We start from the raw sequence: 16,980 nt of genomic DNA, 5'->3' as shown, positions 1-16,980 counted from the left end.
CGAGTGCTGGGATTAAAGGCGGAATATTAGTTTTTGAAGTGTATGGAGTTTTTGAAGTGTATGGAGAATACATAAAATTGACCCAAAGAATTGTGGAAAGACTGGGAAAACTCTATGAGAATTTAGTATGTTTCATTTCCCTTTAGTTGGGGGCAGAGCACATGTGTCACAGTGTGTATGTGGATGTCAGCAGACTACACTGTGGAACTGCTTCTCTCCTTCCACCTTCATGGGTTCAGGGAACTCACCAGCTCAGGTTGTCGGGCCTCGACAGCTAATGCTCTCACCAGCCCAACCAGCCCAGCCAGCCCCCAAGGAGTATTTTTGTATGAAAGCTTGTTGTTATAAGTCTCCAGTTATCCTAAGTCATATTTTTTACTATCACATAGTATTCATAATCCCTTGTTTTCATGGCTTTGCCTGGTGGGTAATGATTCTGCATTTCACAGCTGAACTACCTAAAGCTCATTAAGTATCAATAACTCATCCTAAGCAATGTAGCTCATAGGAAAGTAACACTGAGTCCTAGGACAGGGCCCCCAGCCAAAGATAACTACATTTTCAGAAGTAGTCTGTAATATCTAGTTGGAAAACATGATGCCATTTTTAAATTGAGAAAAATCTTACAGGTACCCTCAAGTTTGCGATCCACTGCCCCCTGGAACATGATACAGGTCTTTTCTCTGGAACCTCATCCCTCCCATAGGGCAGAGGCTATGGCTCTGATCCTCATGGAACTCACTCATCTTCCTAAATCTGAGGAAAAGTTTACCCTTACCTATAGCTTTTTTCAGAGCTGCATCCCTTTGTCCATGTCTACCCCCATGTTGTCCTTAATACTCGAGTTGAGTTTAGCAGTAGACTCAGACTTTTGTAAAAACAGAAAAAGGAACTGTCTTAAAGTTGATTCTGTTAACACCCTAGTCACCTAAAACAATACAACACACATACACGCACACACACAATAAATACAAAATGAGTAGAAGAAAACTGTCATAATTTGCTTCAGCTGTCAACTTGACACAAACCTAGTCACCTAAGAGGGAACCTCGGCTGAAGAATGATCTAGATCAGATTGCTCTGTGACCACATTTGTGAGGCATGTTCTTAACTGTTAATTGGTGTAGGAGGGTCCAGCTCATTGTGGATTTAGATGGTATAAGACAGGTAGTGAGGAAGGCAGAGGAAGCAAGCCAATAAGCAGTGTTCCTCTGTGGCCTTTGCTTCATTTCCTGCCTCTAGGTTCCTGCCTTGAGTTCTTGCCTTGGCTTCTCTAAATGATGGACTCTAGCCAGTAAGCCAAATAAACCCTTCTCTCTCCAAGTTGCTTTTGTTGAGTGTCTTATCACTAACAAAAATCAAATTAGACTAAAAACTGAACCATAAATTAATTTCTAAATACAAATATGCTATAACAGTCTTGAAGTAAGAAGCCATTCCGTTCTTGGAGGAGGCAAGTGACAGCTCAAAGTACTAGTTTCTAAAATGAGAGTAGCCATGTAGAGTGTGATGGTCCATGCTTGTAGCCCCAGCTACTGAGGCTGAGATTAGAGGATCATTTGACCTCAGCAATTCCAGGCTGACCTAGGCAACATGATAAGACTTTTTTAAAATGAGGGGATTAGGAAAAGGAAAGTGAGGAGAAAGAGAAGGAAGGGGAGGAGGAGGAAACCCCGTGTCTGTAGCACACTTAGAATCAAGTTGGCCATCTCAACAAAATAAATGTAAATTACTTCATGAGGGGAAGAGGCTAGTATTTCCAGTGACCCTGCCAATGAAGACAGACAGTCTGATAGAAATGGAAATGGGTCAAAGACCAGGCCAGCCCAACGTACAAAATGTCTCAGAAAAAGACAGAAAATACCCAGGCTTATAGCTGTAAGTGATTTTATTATGCTCCAGGAACTGTGAAGGAAAAGCAGCTAGTGATGGAATAGAGAAGCACACTTTGTACACATTCCAACAGCCTCTTTTTAATCTTCAAATTATTCATTCATTATATATGATGGGCACTCAAACCGTGATGAATAAAGTTCATTCTGGTCTCTCAAAAATAACTGCAAATACATTAATGGCTAGTATTGACCTTAAATCAGAAATTGTAAGTAGAATAGAATGTAATGCCAGTCTCCTACTTTTTCACACAACTAGATGAAAACATGACATTTTTAGGTCTTCTGCTATAAAACTGCTAGTGTACTACTCTTTGAAAACCAGTAACTAGTTTATTTCCTTATGATAGTAAGATTCTGGTGCGAGGTCTCAATGGTTTCCCTGGGAAGGGATACTACTCTCTCGGATGTGCATATTATTTACATGACACTCAATCTATCATTCTGGATCAAACCACTTCTGGTCTTTTCCTTTCACTATCCATGTAGAATGTGAGTTCCTGGCAATGGCGTTTGTGCCTCGAGACATAGACCTTTTTAAAATCACACAAACTGCCGCTAGCTGAATACCAGTTGTCCTCTTTTAGGTGATGGCATTTGCATCGTTGTCCTCTTCATCGTGCAGCGTCCCAAAGCCAATGTATTCATCAAGTTACCAGCAGCATTAACAGTGATGGTCACTCATTTTTTCCTGCTGCATCTGTAAAGTGTTTCTTGTCATTTTCAATGACTACATTATTAAAATAAACATGTCTTCCTGTGAGTGTTGACTTGTAGCCACGTCCACGTTAATGACAGAGATGTTGTCACTCTCTCTGGCCAACTCATCATCATAGGAAGGAAGGTGTACTTAGGTTGGACTGCCTACTAATCCTATTATGCTAGTCATCAAAGTCCAATTCTAGATTATATTAAATGAAGGTAGCAATTTACAGCTAATCTAAAATATCTTTTTAAATATTTGACTTAACTTCTCTCTATAATCTCCCGTGAACAGTATAATAACAGGAGAAATCCCATAAATACATACATTCATGCAGCTGGAATTTACTAAGAATGCAGCAAGTACAAAGTGTTCTGCAAATAAAAGTCATCAGAATTTTCATTGTTGTGACCAAATGCCAAATAAACAACCTAAGGGTGGAAGATTTATTTCGGCTCACAGTTTCAGAAGTGTTAGTCTCTCATGATTTGGAAAGTGTGATAGAGCAGGAAAGTTCACATGGTAGCAGCCAGGAAATCCAGCCAAGCAGTAATTGGAGGGCACTAAAGCAGGATGTAGCCCCCAAGGACATGCTCCGAGTGACCTACTTCCTCCAACCAGCCTTCACCTTCTATAATTCTACTGCCTCCCATAGTCTATTCAAATTTTAATCCACTCATGGTCAAGCCATTCAGTAGGACAGAGCTCTTATGATTTTAATTATCTTTGGGAATGCTCTCAGAGGCGCATTTAGGGGTATGCTTTCCTAACCTCCTAGGTGTTTCTCAGTTCTATGGAGTTGATAAGACTATCACAAGTCCTGGATCTACAAAGTAAGTGGTCTGTGCATAAAAAATTGAGTGTTTTAAGTTATCGAAATACATTGTCTTTTCTGGGTCAGCTGGTTTAGAGCCAGTGGACTTTTCTTCAGTTGTCTGTCCACCCACTCTCCACTGTTTGTCTTTCTGGTCCCCCCACCTCTGGGAGCTGACACTGGGGTAACAGCAGAAACTAGAAGCAGAAAGAAGGAATAGGCTCACTGCTCCTTGCCCTGCTTCAGTGAACGTGTTTCTGGTGTACTGCAAGACTTAACTATGGCTCTCAGCCACCCTTCCCTTCCTCAACCTTACACTCACCGTTGCTTACCCGCCTCCTGCTAGTCTTTTAGCATCTTGTCACCCTGACTCCTACACTTCCACCTTCTTCCATGTGAAGATGCAGCAAGAGATGACATCCTGGGAACACAGGAAACCTCACCAAACACCCAATACTCTGTCATCGATCTTGCACTTCTTACCTTCCCAAACTGTGAGAAAATAAATTTCTTCATAAGTCATCCAGGCTCTCTGCTTGGCTATAGCAGGAATAATGAGGTAAGGCAAACCACCTGACTGGAGCCTTGATATGAATAGATACGAACTGTTTGAAAGTTAGCTCTTTTACAACAATATATTAGACTATGGGTATTGATGGGGGAAACTGTAATAAAGATTTTAATGTACAAGGTAAGCAGTTAAGGGCTAAACAGCCCCTTGGTTAATGTTTCTCTTCACTGTCTCCTGTAGTTACACTTCCTGAGCTAGGTCAAGTTGTTTTTCCTATTCAGTTTGGAACTCGGGAGGCTTAAACATAAATATTCTTCACTTGTTTTATGTTGCTAATATTATTTAAAAAGAAATAAAGTTGAATAACTCAGCAAGCATGAAACATAGGCCACAAAGTAAAATAGTCATCTTGATTCAAAGTATTATACCTGTTGTGGTGGTTTGAATGGGAATGGCCTCCATAGGTTCATACATTGGAATGGTTGGTCATTAAGAAGTGGTATTACTTGAGAGGTTAGTAGTTGTGATCTTGTTGGAAGAAGTTTGTCACGGGGCATGGGCTTTGAGGTTTCAAAAGTCCAAGCCAGGCCTGGGTCGGTCTTTCTTCCTGATGCCTGTGGATCTGGATACACAGTTCTCAGCTCCTTCTCCAGCACCATGTCGACCTGCATGCTGTCACCTTTCCTGCCATGATAACAATGGACTAAACCTCTGAAACTGTAAGCAAGCCCCAATTAGATGCTTTCTTTTATAAGAGTTGCCATGGTTGTGGTGTCTCTTCACAGCAATAGAACACTGACTAAGACACATGGGAATAGGCAAAATTCTCAAATTCACTAATGAGTAAACAGAATTAAATAGATACTCAAATCAGACATCTCATTTATTTGTATAAACAATCTAAAATATTCTCATTTCAAATCAAATATAATTTTCTTTCAACTTTGCTGCTATCTATAGCTAACCAATCAAGAACCAATGTTAATGGTTAAAACCACACCCAATAGCAGATTATGTATCGACATCTACCATGTTCTTTTTTCTGTTAATGTTTGTTTCTATCACACACACACACACACACACACACACACACTTTAAAACTATTTAAAAGTAACAGTCAAAAGAAGAAGCACTTCTCCGATAATAAAGCTCTGTTAATACCCAAGAAAATAAAAATGGATCTTCAGAAATACCTTTTGTGTGAATTTGGCCCGACACTTCGTCACTCAGAACTGTAGTTTTCAGAGTTGTGTTTCTAAACACAGATTACAGGGCTCATCTGTCTTTTCTGTAAATAATGGGGCAGGGTCTGACTGTGTGGTTCTCCCATCATTGTGTGCCTGGCATTTAGCCCCAGGCCCTCAATGATCACTAGCTGAATGAAGGGATCAGAACCAGAGAAACAGCCTATGAACTTTGTTTTCAGCAGTCCCCTAGATGCTTCTGGTGACCAGCTAATTCCAGAAACCTAGGCTGGTCTTAACACTTGAAATGTGGGAGAGATTTAAGCTATCATCTCGCTCTCTTTCCTTGTCTGGCAACCAAAGGCCATGAAGTCCGGGAAATTAAATAACTTGTCACATACGATCATATTTTCATACTTAGCAGCACATTTGGGGATTAATGATGACAATGAGAAAATGAGACTAAAAGATGAGTTTTTACCAAAAAAGGCAAACTATTTTACTACTTGGCCTGAGGGACTGAGAAAGGCCAGCCCCGTGAAGGGACAATCAGAGCTGGGTTCACAGCAGGGCCTGCGCACTTCAGACCTGGCTCAGGACCCCGTCACAGGGACTGAAGGGACCTCCCACTCTGTGCTCCTTCTCTTCCCCCGACTTCCATCCAGTTGTGCCTAAGAAGAAATGGGGCTTTCTTGTACTGAGTATCTACACTGCCCTCTTCATCCATATCGCCTCTCCTCTGAGCAGCATAAGTCAGGCAAAATTCACTGAAGCTATTTTTTCCTCCAGAAATCTGTCAACAATTTGAAATTCACTTGCTAACATGATATTTTGTACAAATACACCAAAAATGTTTCATACCCCAGCCTCTTACTTCTGCCTGCATATTAACATGATTCGAAAATATTTGTGGCTAGATATTCATCAGAAAGTAAACATTTATTCACCTAGCTGTTATTTCCAGAATTGTTTCACTATGTTTAAATGGAATTTGCTTCAACCCACAATAATTCTTATATCTTTTCAAAGGACCTCTGTAGTAATCTCTTCAAGAGTATGATGGCATCGGTTTCAAAGATACTGATAAAGCAAAATTTAGTATCTGTTGGGAAATAATCCTCATTTAAAAAATATACTGTCTCAAAGACTATTAATAATAATAATAATAAGCAATAGTGAAGAACTTACTGTTTGGCAATCATTATGCATTTAATACTACATTTGTCTGAACAATACTTGCTAGTTGGGCAAGTATGCATGAATATGCAGAGGTACATATGTACATCTGTAAGTATGTGCCCTCTTAACAATTCTGAGCAGATAGTAAGGAATAGTTACGATTGAGGCAACAATTGGTGTCTGCATAACCAATGACTATTGACTTTTCTTGCTGGACCTCTGGGAAGGTGAAGGATGTTTGTGTTGATTGTATCCCATTTCCCTTTCCTTCCTGCTTAGAAATCTTTCACTTGAAAATTTCCCGTCTATAGCTATGTGGCCACTCTCTGGCAATGAAACGGACTCGTGGACACACTTTGAGTGGAGGCTGAGTCCTTGTTTGTCACCAAACCTGAATTTCGTGTACACTAACTCATACAAGACAGAGTACACAACTGGTATATTTACTTCTAGGGAGTGGGACCCAGGGTGCACAGGGAAGAATATAATTAACTTCCCTTTGTGCCATTTTCATTGTTTACTTTAAATTGTGTGGTGTGTGTGTGTGTGTGTGTGTGTGTGTGTGTGTGTGTGTGCACGCATGTATGTGTGTGCACATGTGTGCTTACAGAGGCCAGAGGCATCAGATCCCCCTGGAACTGGAGTTACAGACAATTGTGAGTTACTCAACATGGGTGCTAGACACGGAACTCCAGTTCTCTGCAAGAACAGCAAGTGCTCCTAAGCACTGAGCCATCGCTGCAGCCTCTATTTTAATTTTTTATACTGTATATAAACAACACTTTTAAAATGACAAAGCAGGGCTAGAGAGATGACTCGGTGGTTAAGAGCATTGGATGCTTTTCCAGAGGACTGAGGCTCAGTTTCCATCATCCACACAGAATCTTACAACCATTTACAACTCCAGTTCTGGGGGAATCCAGTGCCTGAATCTGGCCTCTGAGGGCAGCATGCGTGCATATGGTGCACAGACATACATGCAGGCAAAACATGCATACACATACAATAAATAGTAAAGTAAAGCAAAGTAAAATGGCACAGCAAATAATTAAAAATTTTTACAAATAGAATTTCTGAATAACTGGCATATTAACCAAAGAAAACACAAGGGACATCATATTCAAATAACTTCCTAAACACATAGCCCATGGCTTATAGCTATTTTTATGTCAATAGCCACATGTTCTATCATTTAGACTGTCTGGGCAGTTTGTTTTTTTAGGACAGGGTTGCTCACTATATAGCCCAACTGGCTGCCAACTCATGATGCTTCTGCCCTCAGCCTCCCAAGTTGGACTACAGGCAGCTGCTACTTTTGAGTTTTACTATTGGATTTCTTTTTCTCCAAGTGAACTGTTCATGGGTATTTTTATCTCTCAAACATTGTAAATGCCAGATTCCTTTCACTACTAAGTTTGTAGGTGGGGAGTTTTAGTGTCCCTTGTGACTTTCAGTGATCTCTTTGTGTCCCTGAGTTTCTGTCTAAAGTAGCGATGAGAGGGAAGAGTTGGCTCCACCGACTAAGACCATGAGTCAGTAGCTATCTCTACATGGTAGAGTCATTGACTGGAATGAGAAGATGGACTGAAGAGCCGCGGAACCTGAGCCAGGAAAGGCTCTCTGTCTTTGTGTAGGAGCCATCCTGCTAACACCAGTGAACAGTTATGGACCCACAAGAAGGGTTCTAAACCTCATTCAGAGCATGCTTGTCCAGCATCCTCGGGATGAGTTATCCTAAGAGATCTGTTTGCTTCTCATTTCCCCGAGAGCTCTCCTGTCTTGGGCATCGTGATTCCCCGAGATGGGTTTTAGGAATGGAACAAAAGTTGGCATCTGTCACCACAGCATGGGAAAAGGGCACCCTCAAAGAGCAGGTGTCCTGGTTCTGACTAGAAGTGATGACAAAGAGAAGCACTGGGATTAACAGCATATCTGAAGGGCACTCCTAACACACTCTCCATTGAGAACATTTCCAAGTAGGAAATGAATGAGAAACATAGTACTTACTTATGGTGCCACCCCAACACCCCTCACTAAAAACAGTGTCTTTCTCAGAGTTCGATGCTCTTTGTTACTATGACATTTTCCAGGTCTTCACTCATCTAATTCCTTTGCACATACCACCACAGATGTCTTCATTAAAGGGACTTTGTCATTATTCCCTACCTAAGATTTGTTGGAACAAACATTTGAACAAAATAGAGGATTTCAAAAACCAATGACCTGAGTTTGGCAAAATGGTTCAGTGGGTAAAAGTGCCTGCTATGTGGGCCCAGTGACCCGAGTTCAATCCTTGGCACCCATGTAAAAGTGGGAAGCTAGAACCAGCTACCAAAGTTCTTCTCTGACCTTTACACACATAAAACCACAGCTTGTGTGCTGGAACACATACATCCCGCACATACACATACTCAATAGTTACAAAAATATTCTACATCAATCATCTGATCTAGGGCTTTAGCTCAGTTGGCAGAGTGCTTGCCTAGCATTCATGATTCCTTAAGTTAATTTTCCAGTACTGGAGGCAGTATGGTGGCGCATGCTCATCCTCCCAGCATTCTGGAGGTAGAGGTAGGCCAATCAGAAGTTCAAGGTCACCCTTGAACCAATGCAGCAAGCAAGCAAGCCTGACGTCAACCTGGACTGGGTTATGTGAAACCCTAACTAAAAAAAAGTCATAGTTTGAGGACAAATAAAGGAATTCTTGTTTTTCCTGAGTTCCTTTGCCTATATTTTTTGTCCCATTTGTGCATATAAACATTTAGGGATATACATTAAATAACCATAGTAAGCTTACTGAGATACCTAACTAAATAGCCTCTCTACTATAAATCACAAATGTGAAAATGTTGCTGGAGAATTTCTCTCCAGCTCCCACCAAGTCCCGCCAGTCCCAGAGCCCACTTATAAAATAAACACACAGACTCTTACATTATTTAAACTGCTTGGCCAATAGCTCAGGCCTATCATTGTCTAGCTCTTCCTCTTATATTTAGCCCATTTCTATTAATCTTTACTTTGCCATGTGGCTTGTGGCTTACCGGTACTTTACATCTTCCTTGTCCTGGCAGCGGCTCCAGCCAGTCTCCCCTTTCCTTCCTCCTTTCTCAATTCTCCTCTCTGTTAGTCTCACCTATACTTCCTGTCTGGCTATTGGCCAATCAGGGTTTATTTACATATAGCGATATCCACAGCATGAAAATCACAGCTTTATCAGCCTCAGAAATATTTCTTTTGTTAGTATTTAAGGAAAACATTTGTGCAAATACTCATATATCTTCTACATCAGTGTCTCATCTTTGGGTCTAGTTTTGCCCAACTAATGAAAGGTGTCTACCCCTTGTCTCTAAGGGAATTCCTTTTAAAACAAGTAACTGGAAGTCCTGGAGCTAGGCTCAGAGAAGGACCAGGAAGGACAATGCCAGCCTCTGGTCACGCCTGGAATGCTTTGAGCATGACTTTCCAGTCTTGATAGACTTAAGTCATCACATGTCAGTTCAGAGATGATCTGAGGCACAGATGCTCCTGGGCCTATTCTTAGTACTCACTATTTTTTCTTATGTGTACGCGTGTATGGTGTGTGTGCTGGTGTCTGTGTGGGGGTATGCACTGAGTATGGAGCCCAGTTAGTGTTGAGAGTCTTCCTCTGTCTCTCTCTACCTTGTTGACTGGGGCAGGCTCCCTCGGCTGAACTCAGAGCTCATAAATAAGGGGACGCTAGCTACCCAGCTTGATCCAGTGGGAGTCCTCTTGTGCCATCAACTCCTGTAAGCACTGAGCAATCTCCACAGCCCCAGCTCTCACTTTTTGCGTAGTCAGTTGGCTGTAAGTGACTGTCAAGGCTTCTTTCTCCAGTAAGAACCCCGCAGAACCCCAGAGTGTTAAACAATGTTCCCTTTAGCAGACCTTCCCAGCACTGTCACCCACAGAAGAATATGCAGAGGTCTTCGTGAGTTTTATGTGATCACACTATCATGCCTATGACTCCATGTTAGCATTACTAACTCAGCCCTTAGTGGAGGTTACTGCATAAGGCTCTCTCGCCAGTTTATTACTAGCTATTTTCTCCTCTTTTACAGAAGAAAGTGGATTGTCATAGTATTACAGAGAATGCGGCTTTGTAACGATAGAATAAAGACATTTCTACCATTCCACCATGCTAGCATGTACACACACTTCAGAATGAAGTATTTCCATAGACTTGTGTTACCACTAATTCGGACACACATTTCCTTCTCCTGTATGAACCTACCGTCTGTGAAAACACTACACCACAGGGTGCAGTGGGTGGAGCACCCTGCAGACTCTGCTTCTTCTTGGCTGGTGACTTGGGTGAGTCACTGGACCTCACTGGGTCTCAGATCCCTCTGCTGACTCCGTTGAAACCCAGGGACGATGCTCAATTTCCAGCAGCGTTGTTTTCCTGAAAATGAACTACAAGTTGTGCTCAAGTCCCCAATTCCCTTTTCCTCTCTACAAGGAAAGGTCAGGGGAGTTTATGCCTAGTGTTACTGTTCAGTCAGATCTCTATTCAGCCCTGCCTGGAAAAATATTGTCTTTCATAAGAAACCACAGTTGAATATAGAATAGACATCCTCAAGTGTGAGAACAACATAAGAAACAATTTTCTTTGGCTTTGGCTGAAAATGGCAGCCACTAAGTAATTCATGGACATTTGATGTGAAGGATGCAAACACAAATCACTTCTGTGGTGACGCAAGGCCGTTGAAACTGGACTCTAGACAGATCAATCACACATGCTTCAAAGACAAAAAGCAAAGACAAATAACGGTAAGATTAATTTTAAACCGTATCTGAGATGCTTTCTATAGAACTTGAGTTTAAAACTTTCAGAAAATGTTTCCGACTATATGCTTACACAAACTATTTCCCCGCTATAATGTGATAAGCAACCATTTATTTTAAAAATTCATGCACACATTTTAATATTTTCAAGATTTCACATTGTATGATTTATTAGACAAGGTCAAATGATTCAACTTTCATTTCTAAAAAAATCTAATTTGATTATTTAAGTTTTATTTATTTATTAGAAAATGTTATTTCAATGAAACTCTTTGTTCCAGAGATGAATTCTGATCCTGAAGAGGTGGCCCTGGAAAGTGCTAGTCAAGCCAGCTGCCTACATGCCTTGACTCAACTGAGGCCTCCAAATTGGGGCAGGGCAGGCCTGAGTTCTGAGCTTTCACTGTTTTGGGATGATGGTGGCAGCAGCAGCTGCCTCTCTAGGAACTTTTTGTTACTTTTGGTCTTGATAAAAAGCCCAGATGGCCTTGAATCTGCCCCACCCCTCAAGTGCTGGGATTACAGGCTCACTGGTGTGCCCTACAACACCTGACTGGTTTTTCATTTGTCTGGTTGATTGGTTTTGTTTTTTGCTTTTTGTTTTGCCACATTGTACAGGATGGTCTTGAACTTCCTACCTCAAGTAGTCCTTCTGCCTCAACCTACCAAGTAACTGAAATTAATGGGTTACGCCACTGCCTGTCTTCCAGAAACTTCCTGAGCTAGGCTCTTTCTAGTTTACACCAAACTCAGAAGTAAAGGTATTGTTCGGCTGGAACAACTCCCCAGCTGAGAAAGCCCCATTCCTGCCTCCCCAAAACCCACCCTCTCAGAGAAATTGCTAAAAGTCGAGTTCCATCCAGTTTGTGGAGGACAAGTCCTTGCCCTGCCCCTACACCTTGCCCCACTCCTCTCCCTCCAAACCCCGTCCTCTCAGAGTTAACCCCAAAAGCCAGTTCCGGGTCAGTGGCCCAAGACCCTGCCTGAAAGCTTACCATAGCACAAACCCACTTTGGGGCATGTCATCACCTGCAGCCCTGACAGGGTATTTAAACCACCCCCTCCCCTTAGAACAGCTGTGTGAGCTCTCTCCTGCTCCCTTTCCAGAGAGTCACCCAGGTGTGCTTTGCTCAGATTAAACCTGGTTCTTTACTTTTGAATTTGGCTCGACTTGGCTTACTTCGTCGGCAGGGAAACCTACTACCAGGATACAAAATAAATAAATAAATAAAACAAAAACAAAACAAAACCTATCAACTTGGTGCTAAACCCAGGAAGAGCTGAGTCTTTCCTGTGACCACATGGGAAGCCACCTCCCTCTTACCCCCCACCCCACCTCCACCACACTGGACGGACCGACTTTTGGCTTGGTAAGTCACCCATTTCCAAACCAAAAGCCTATAAGAGGTCAAGGACTTCCAACCCCCAGGATCTCCTGCCAAGCCATGGCCATGCCAGGGCAAGCCTGATCCATTTCTGGAGCAAAGACAGCCTTTGCTCTGGGGACCTTTGTGTGAGGAGACATCCTTTCCAAAGGCTACCCCCACCCCCACTGCTCGACCTCAGGCTATGGGGGTGGCTAGAGCTTAAGCTGTGGATCCCCTGGCTGCCCACAGAGGGGAGCAAGCAGGAGAGATGGCCACATGGGTGCAGTAGGCTGTAGGAGCCAGACAAGCACACGTGTCCACGTGGAAAGTAATGAAAGGCAGAGGGAAAGAAAGAACAGCTATCTGGGAGCTAACACACAAGAGACTGGTAGACAGACAGAGAACAAGGGAGGGGAAGGGGCAGGAGTGCAGGGCCCAAAAGTTCTGGGTAAGCGAACTCAAATCATCTGTCAGACAGTGTGAATGGATCTGTGCCTGTATGTTTCCTTGTGGACATGGGAGCCACACAGAATTATTGCAGGCTCAACTGGATGTGTGAATGTATGTGGCCACTGCATGCTAGCTTCTGACTGGTCTTGGATGCCTGAGTTTACGTGTTTCTTCTATCCTGTTAATAGCTCAGCTGTTGCTATTATAACTAGCTGTCTGGGCTCAGAATTTGACTCTGGGATTTCTGGCCACTGAATCTGATGTAATGACAGAAAAAGTTATGTTATGCTGGTCTACCTAATTAAAAAAAAAACAAACAGTAAGGAATGGGATGGTTAAAAAATCTATAACAAAAAGTTAACTTAAAAGATCTAACTCCAAACTGGAACTGCTGTGGAAAACATCATGTGGTCTACCACCACCTTAATTAAGTACAGCCACATTGGCAGACACCATTTTAACTAAGGTTGGAGAAGAGGGAGGTCATATGACTTCACCACCATCTTGAGAAAAGGTGACCACATGGAGTGGGCCCACCAAGGAGATATCAGGTCTCCAAGATACTTTGGATTAGAATATATTTCTATATGATAATTCCTGTCCTATCCTAAAAACAAGGTTTATTAAAGACAGGATGTAAAACAATGCTGGTTTACTGAGGTATTAAATCTGTGCCTCCATGCATTCATGAACAGGGATGTATCTTGCTAGCAGCCAGATTTTGCAACGTAAGAATAATACCCTTGGTATTGATTTTTAAAAATACTAAATTGTTTACAATGTTAAACCTGGGTTTTGCCTTCTAGAGATACTAAACTGCTTATACCTAACAGATAATGATCCCTTGATCCTCAAATGCTTCAGAGATCTGAGACTATGACATTTAATAAAAAAAGCTTCTCATGATAGAGACATGCCAGTTCCTGTCAGCAGCCCCTATCTCCTCCAAGGAGGATGGATAGCTGCAAAAAAACTTCCACTTGGAGCTTGTTTTAAATATAGCAGAGCCAGCCACAGAGCAGAAAAACTACCTTGCACCTTAACTGCTGCTAAGACCCTGTCCAGACTGTGGACAAGCAGGACACTGGGGAATTGATTGCCCCGCTTTGCCAAGACAAGGTAGGCCAGTATCCCCAAATTCCTACTGCACAGGAAAGCCTGTCAGATATTCTAGGGCTGGCAGCTGAAGACGATGCTGCCCTGGGACTCCTGTCCCCAATGACCATGGAGGAACCTGGGGTATCTGCCTAGGTAGCCAGTTAGCTCCTGTCACTTCTGCTTACTTAGACAAAATGTATCCTCAGATCTGATGATGTTTGATGACTAGAGCACTGATAGATTTACCAGTTTAACAGCTCTCGCCTACAACCTCCCAAAAGTACAACCACCTTGGTAACTCATTAGTTCATTAGGTAAGTTTCTTGTTAAAATTACAAACAGGTTTGCCTTGTTCACAGGCTTCACAGTAAAGGATAAACAGGCTCCAGAGTCTGATAAATGGAGTTTTGATAAACTGATAAGAGTACTGACTACAAACAGTTTTCAGAAGCTCTTAAATTTCTGTGCTTTTTACGGGTCGCAGCTTTTAGGTTCTTTATGACACTAACAGGACTGCATAGAGGCTTTTTCAGCATTACTGTATTGTCTCCAGCCACATAAGGCAAAACTCTGCTGAAGTGTTGCTGAAAAGCATGGTGCTCGTAACAGTTCAACAATCCGTGGCTGCTCATTCTTGCTGACTCCTCCCTGTCTGAAACAGGTTAGCACTGAAGGTGGTATGGAAGCTTGCATGTGTGTTCAACTCTGTTCCTCCTCCTCTGCCTGCTCAATCTCTTTGGTTCAGTAAATTTCCTCTGGTTGTCTTCTAAGTACAGACTTAAAGGTGTGTTTCATTGGGCTAAAACTGGGCCCTAGGAGATATGTTCATGCCTTTTAACCCAAAGCCATGGCCTTTGCTATGACACCAAGGTGTAAATCTGTTCCAGCTGTTTTACAGACACCTGCATGTTCCTAGGGAAAGAGTTCTGCTACTGTGTCAATAAATCTGGCCTGGTGGAAACTAATACCAGTCTCTAGAGCCCCTCTTTGACTCCACCCATCTTCGAGCCCATATTTTGCAGGTCCACTCCTCCTGCCAGACATGTGCCAAGGCCAGCCTGCAGGGGGCCCTCCAGATACACCAGTCCCTGCACCAGCTCCGAAGACAGCAACCAGGCAAGGGGACTGGCAGATAGACTTCACCCACATGCCCATCATAAAAAGCTCTGTTATCTCGTAACTCTTGTTGACACCTTTACAGGATGGATAGCGGCATTTCCTACTTCCAGGGAAACAGCAGACGTGGTGGCTCAGGTACTCCCTGAACACTTCACCCCTTGATTTGGTGAGCCATTACCCACAAGCTCCTGGGACATCAGTGCTGGTACTGCCCCCTCCAGGCTCAAGCAGGCATCTATTCGAGATAAATGGTCTGTCCAGCAACTGGGACCCTCCACCCTCCAGTCTTCCAAAATGTCCCAATGAAGGGCATATCTGCTCTTGTATCTGGCTCATTCACCTTTACCTCTTTTGTACAACGAGGGCACATCTCCATTCTATTTTTTCTGGCAATCTTCACTCTTCCCACACTAGCCCCATTCATAGGGCCTGTGTTAATAATCTGCTTTTTTCTCCTAGCAACTCACCTTCTCTGCTTCCTCAAGAAATAGATTCCTGAAGTCATGACAGTTAACCGGATGCTTCTTCACTCGGACCTCCCGCTGAGTGTGAGCCCATTGTCTCCTGACTCCCCCTCCCCACATCGTCCCATGCCAACAGAAAGTAGCCAGACTTGAATCCGCACCCATATGTCCTAGAAGGTTGCGATGTTCGCCTGGAATAGCTCAGCTGAGAAAGCCCCATTCCTGCTTCCCCAAACCCTGCCCTCTCAGAGAAACTTATAAAAGTCAAGTTCCACCCAGTTTGCGGATGATGCGTCATTGTCCTGCACCTACAGCTCACCCGACTCCTCCCCTCCAAACCCCACCCTCTCTGAGAAACCACAAAAATCCCAGTTCTGATCGGTGGCCCTTCACAAAAGCTGACCATAGCAGGAACCCACCTTGGGGCAGGCACATCATCACCCCATGCCCCTGCAGCGTATTTAAACCACCCCCTTTGGAATGGCTGTGTGATTTCTCTCCTGCTCCCTTTCCCGGGAGCCACCCAGGTTGCTCAGATTAAACCTGCTCCTTCTTAATTCGGCTCAAATTGGCTTACCTCACAGCCGAGAAACCTACTACCAGGGATACAAAAAAACCTATCAGGTATCATAGAAAGAACGTAAAATGGTCTCTCCAAGGAGAGTTCTGAGATTTTCCACATTGCCTCCATTAAGCTATGTCACAATAAAGAGGAATTTTGGGTTAAGATCATGGGTTGAGGGATGACAACATGGCTAAGCGGGTAAAGGCACCTGCCCCAAAGCCTGGTGATATGAATTTGATCCCTGGACCATTAAGGTAGAAAGAGAGAACAATTCCTGCAAACTGCCTTCTGACCTCTACAGACACAGGACCCTGTGAGCAGCGCCACTTAATAGGTAAGTTAATTAAAATAAAAACAAACAAAGCCAGTGTTTGACAATTGCTCCCAGCATTGAGTATGAATGGAATATTCTCCACCAAATGTGTCGCATCTTGTGGTTTTAAATACAAAATTTAATCAGCATTTGACCTGAAAACCTTTGTGTAACATTCAAATGTACTAAAAAATGTTATTTTGATATTACAACTTCACATAATTAGTGAAAAGAGATTTATGAACTTAAAACTTGGTGGGGTTGGAGATGGCTCAGCAGTTAAGAGTGCTTGCTACTCTTACAGAAGACCTGGGTTCAGTTCCCATTACCCACACAGTGGCTCACAACTACTTGTAACATAAGAGGGACCTTATGTCCTCTTCTTGCCTCCTTGGGCACCAGACACTCATGTGGTGCACAGACACAGATACATTCAGGCACACACACACATTTACATAAAATAAACATTTTCAATAACTCACTGTGTGAGCAGTTCACAAATACAGCAAGTATCC

General features: G+C 42.8%; 1 long non-coding RNA gene across 5 annotated transcripts in view; it reads right to left on the bottom strand.

Annotated features, from left to right (window-relative positions):
- Window positions 1-16,980, bottom strand: part of LOC128105610 (uncharacterized) — a 111,652-nt gene that overhangs the window by 86,883 nt on the left and 7,789 nt on the right. Inside the window, exon 2 of one of the 5 annotated variants that reach the window (XR_008216396.1) lies at window positions 10,536-10,706. The exons of 3 other annotated variants lie outside the window; for them this stretch is intronic. This is a non-coding gene — a long non-coding RNA (uncharacterized LOC128105610). Of the gene's footprint in view, window positions 1-4,348; window positions 5,000-10,535; window positions 10,707-16,980 lie in introns of those variants that run through there. One more of the 5 variants, XR_008216399.1, reaches the window with a different exon arrangement.

The sequence above is a fragment of the Peromyscus californicus genome, unplaced genomic scaffold (assembly GCF_007827085.1).
Source record: "Peromyscus californicus insignis strain IS unplaced genomic scaffold, ASM782708v3 Scaffold_9__1_contigs__length_137607984, whole genome shotgun sequence".
Lineage (NCBI taxonomy): Eukaryota > Metazoa > Chordata > Mammalia > Rodentia > Cricetidae > Peromyscus > Peromyscus californicus.
Note: the sequence above shows the minus strand (reverse complement) of the source record. Positions and strands in the feature narration are given on the sequence as shown.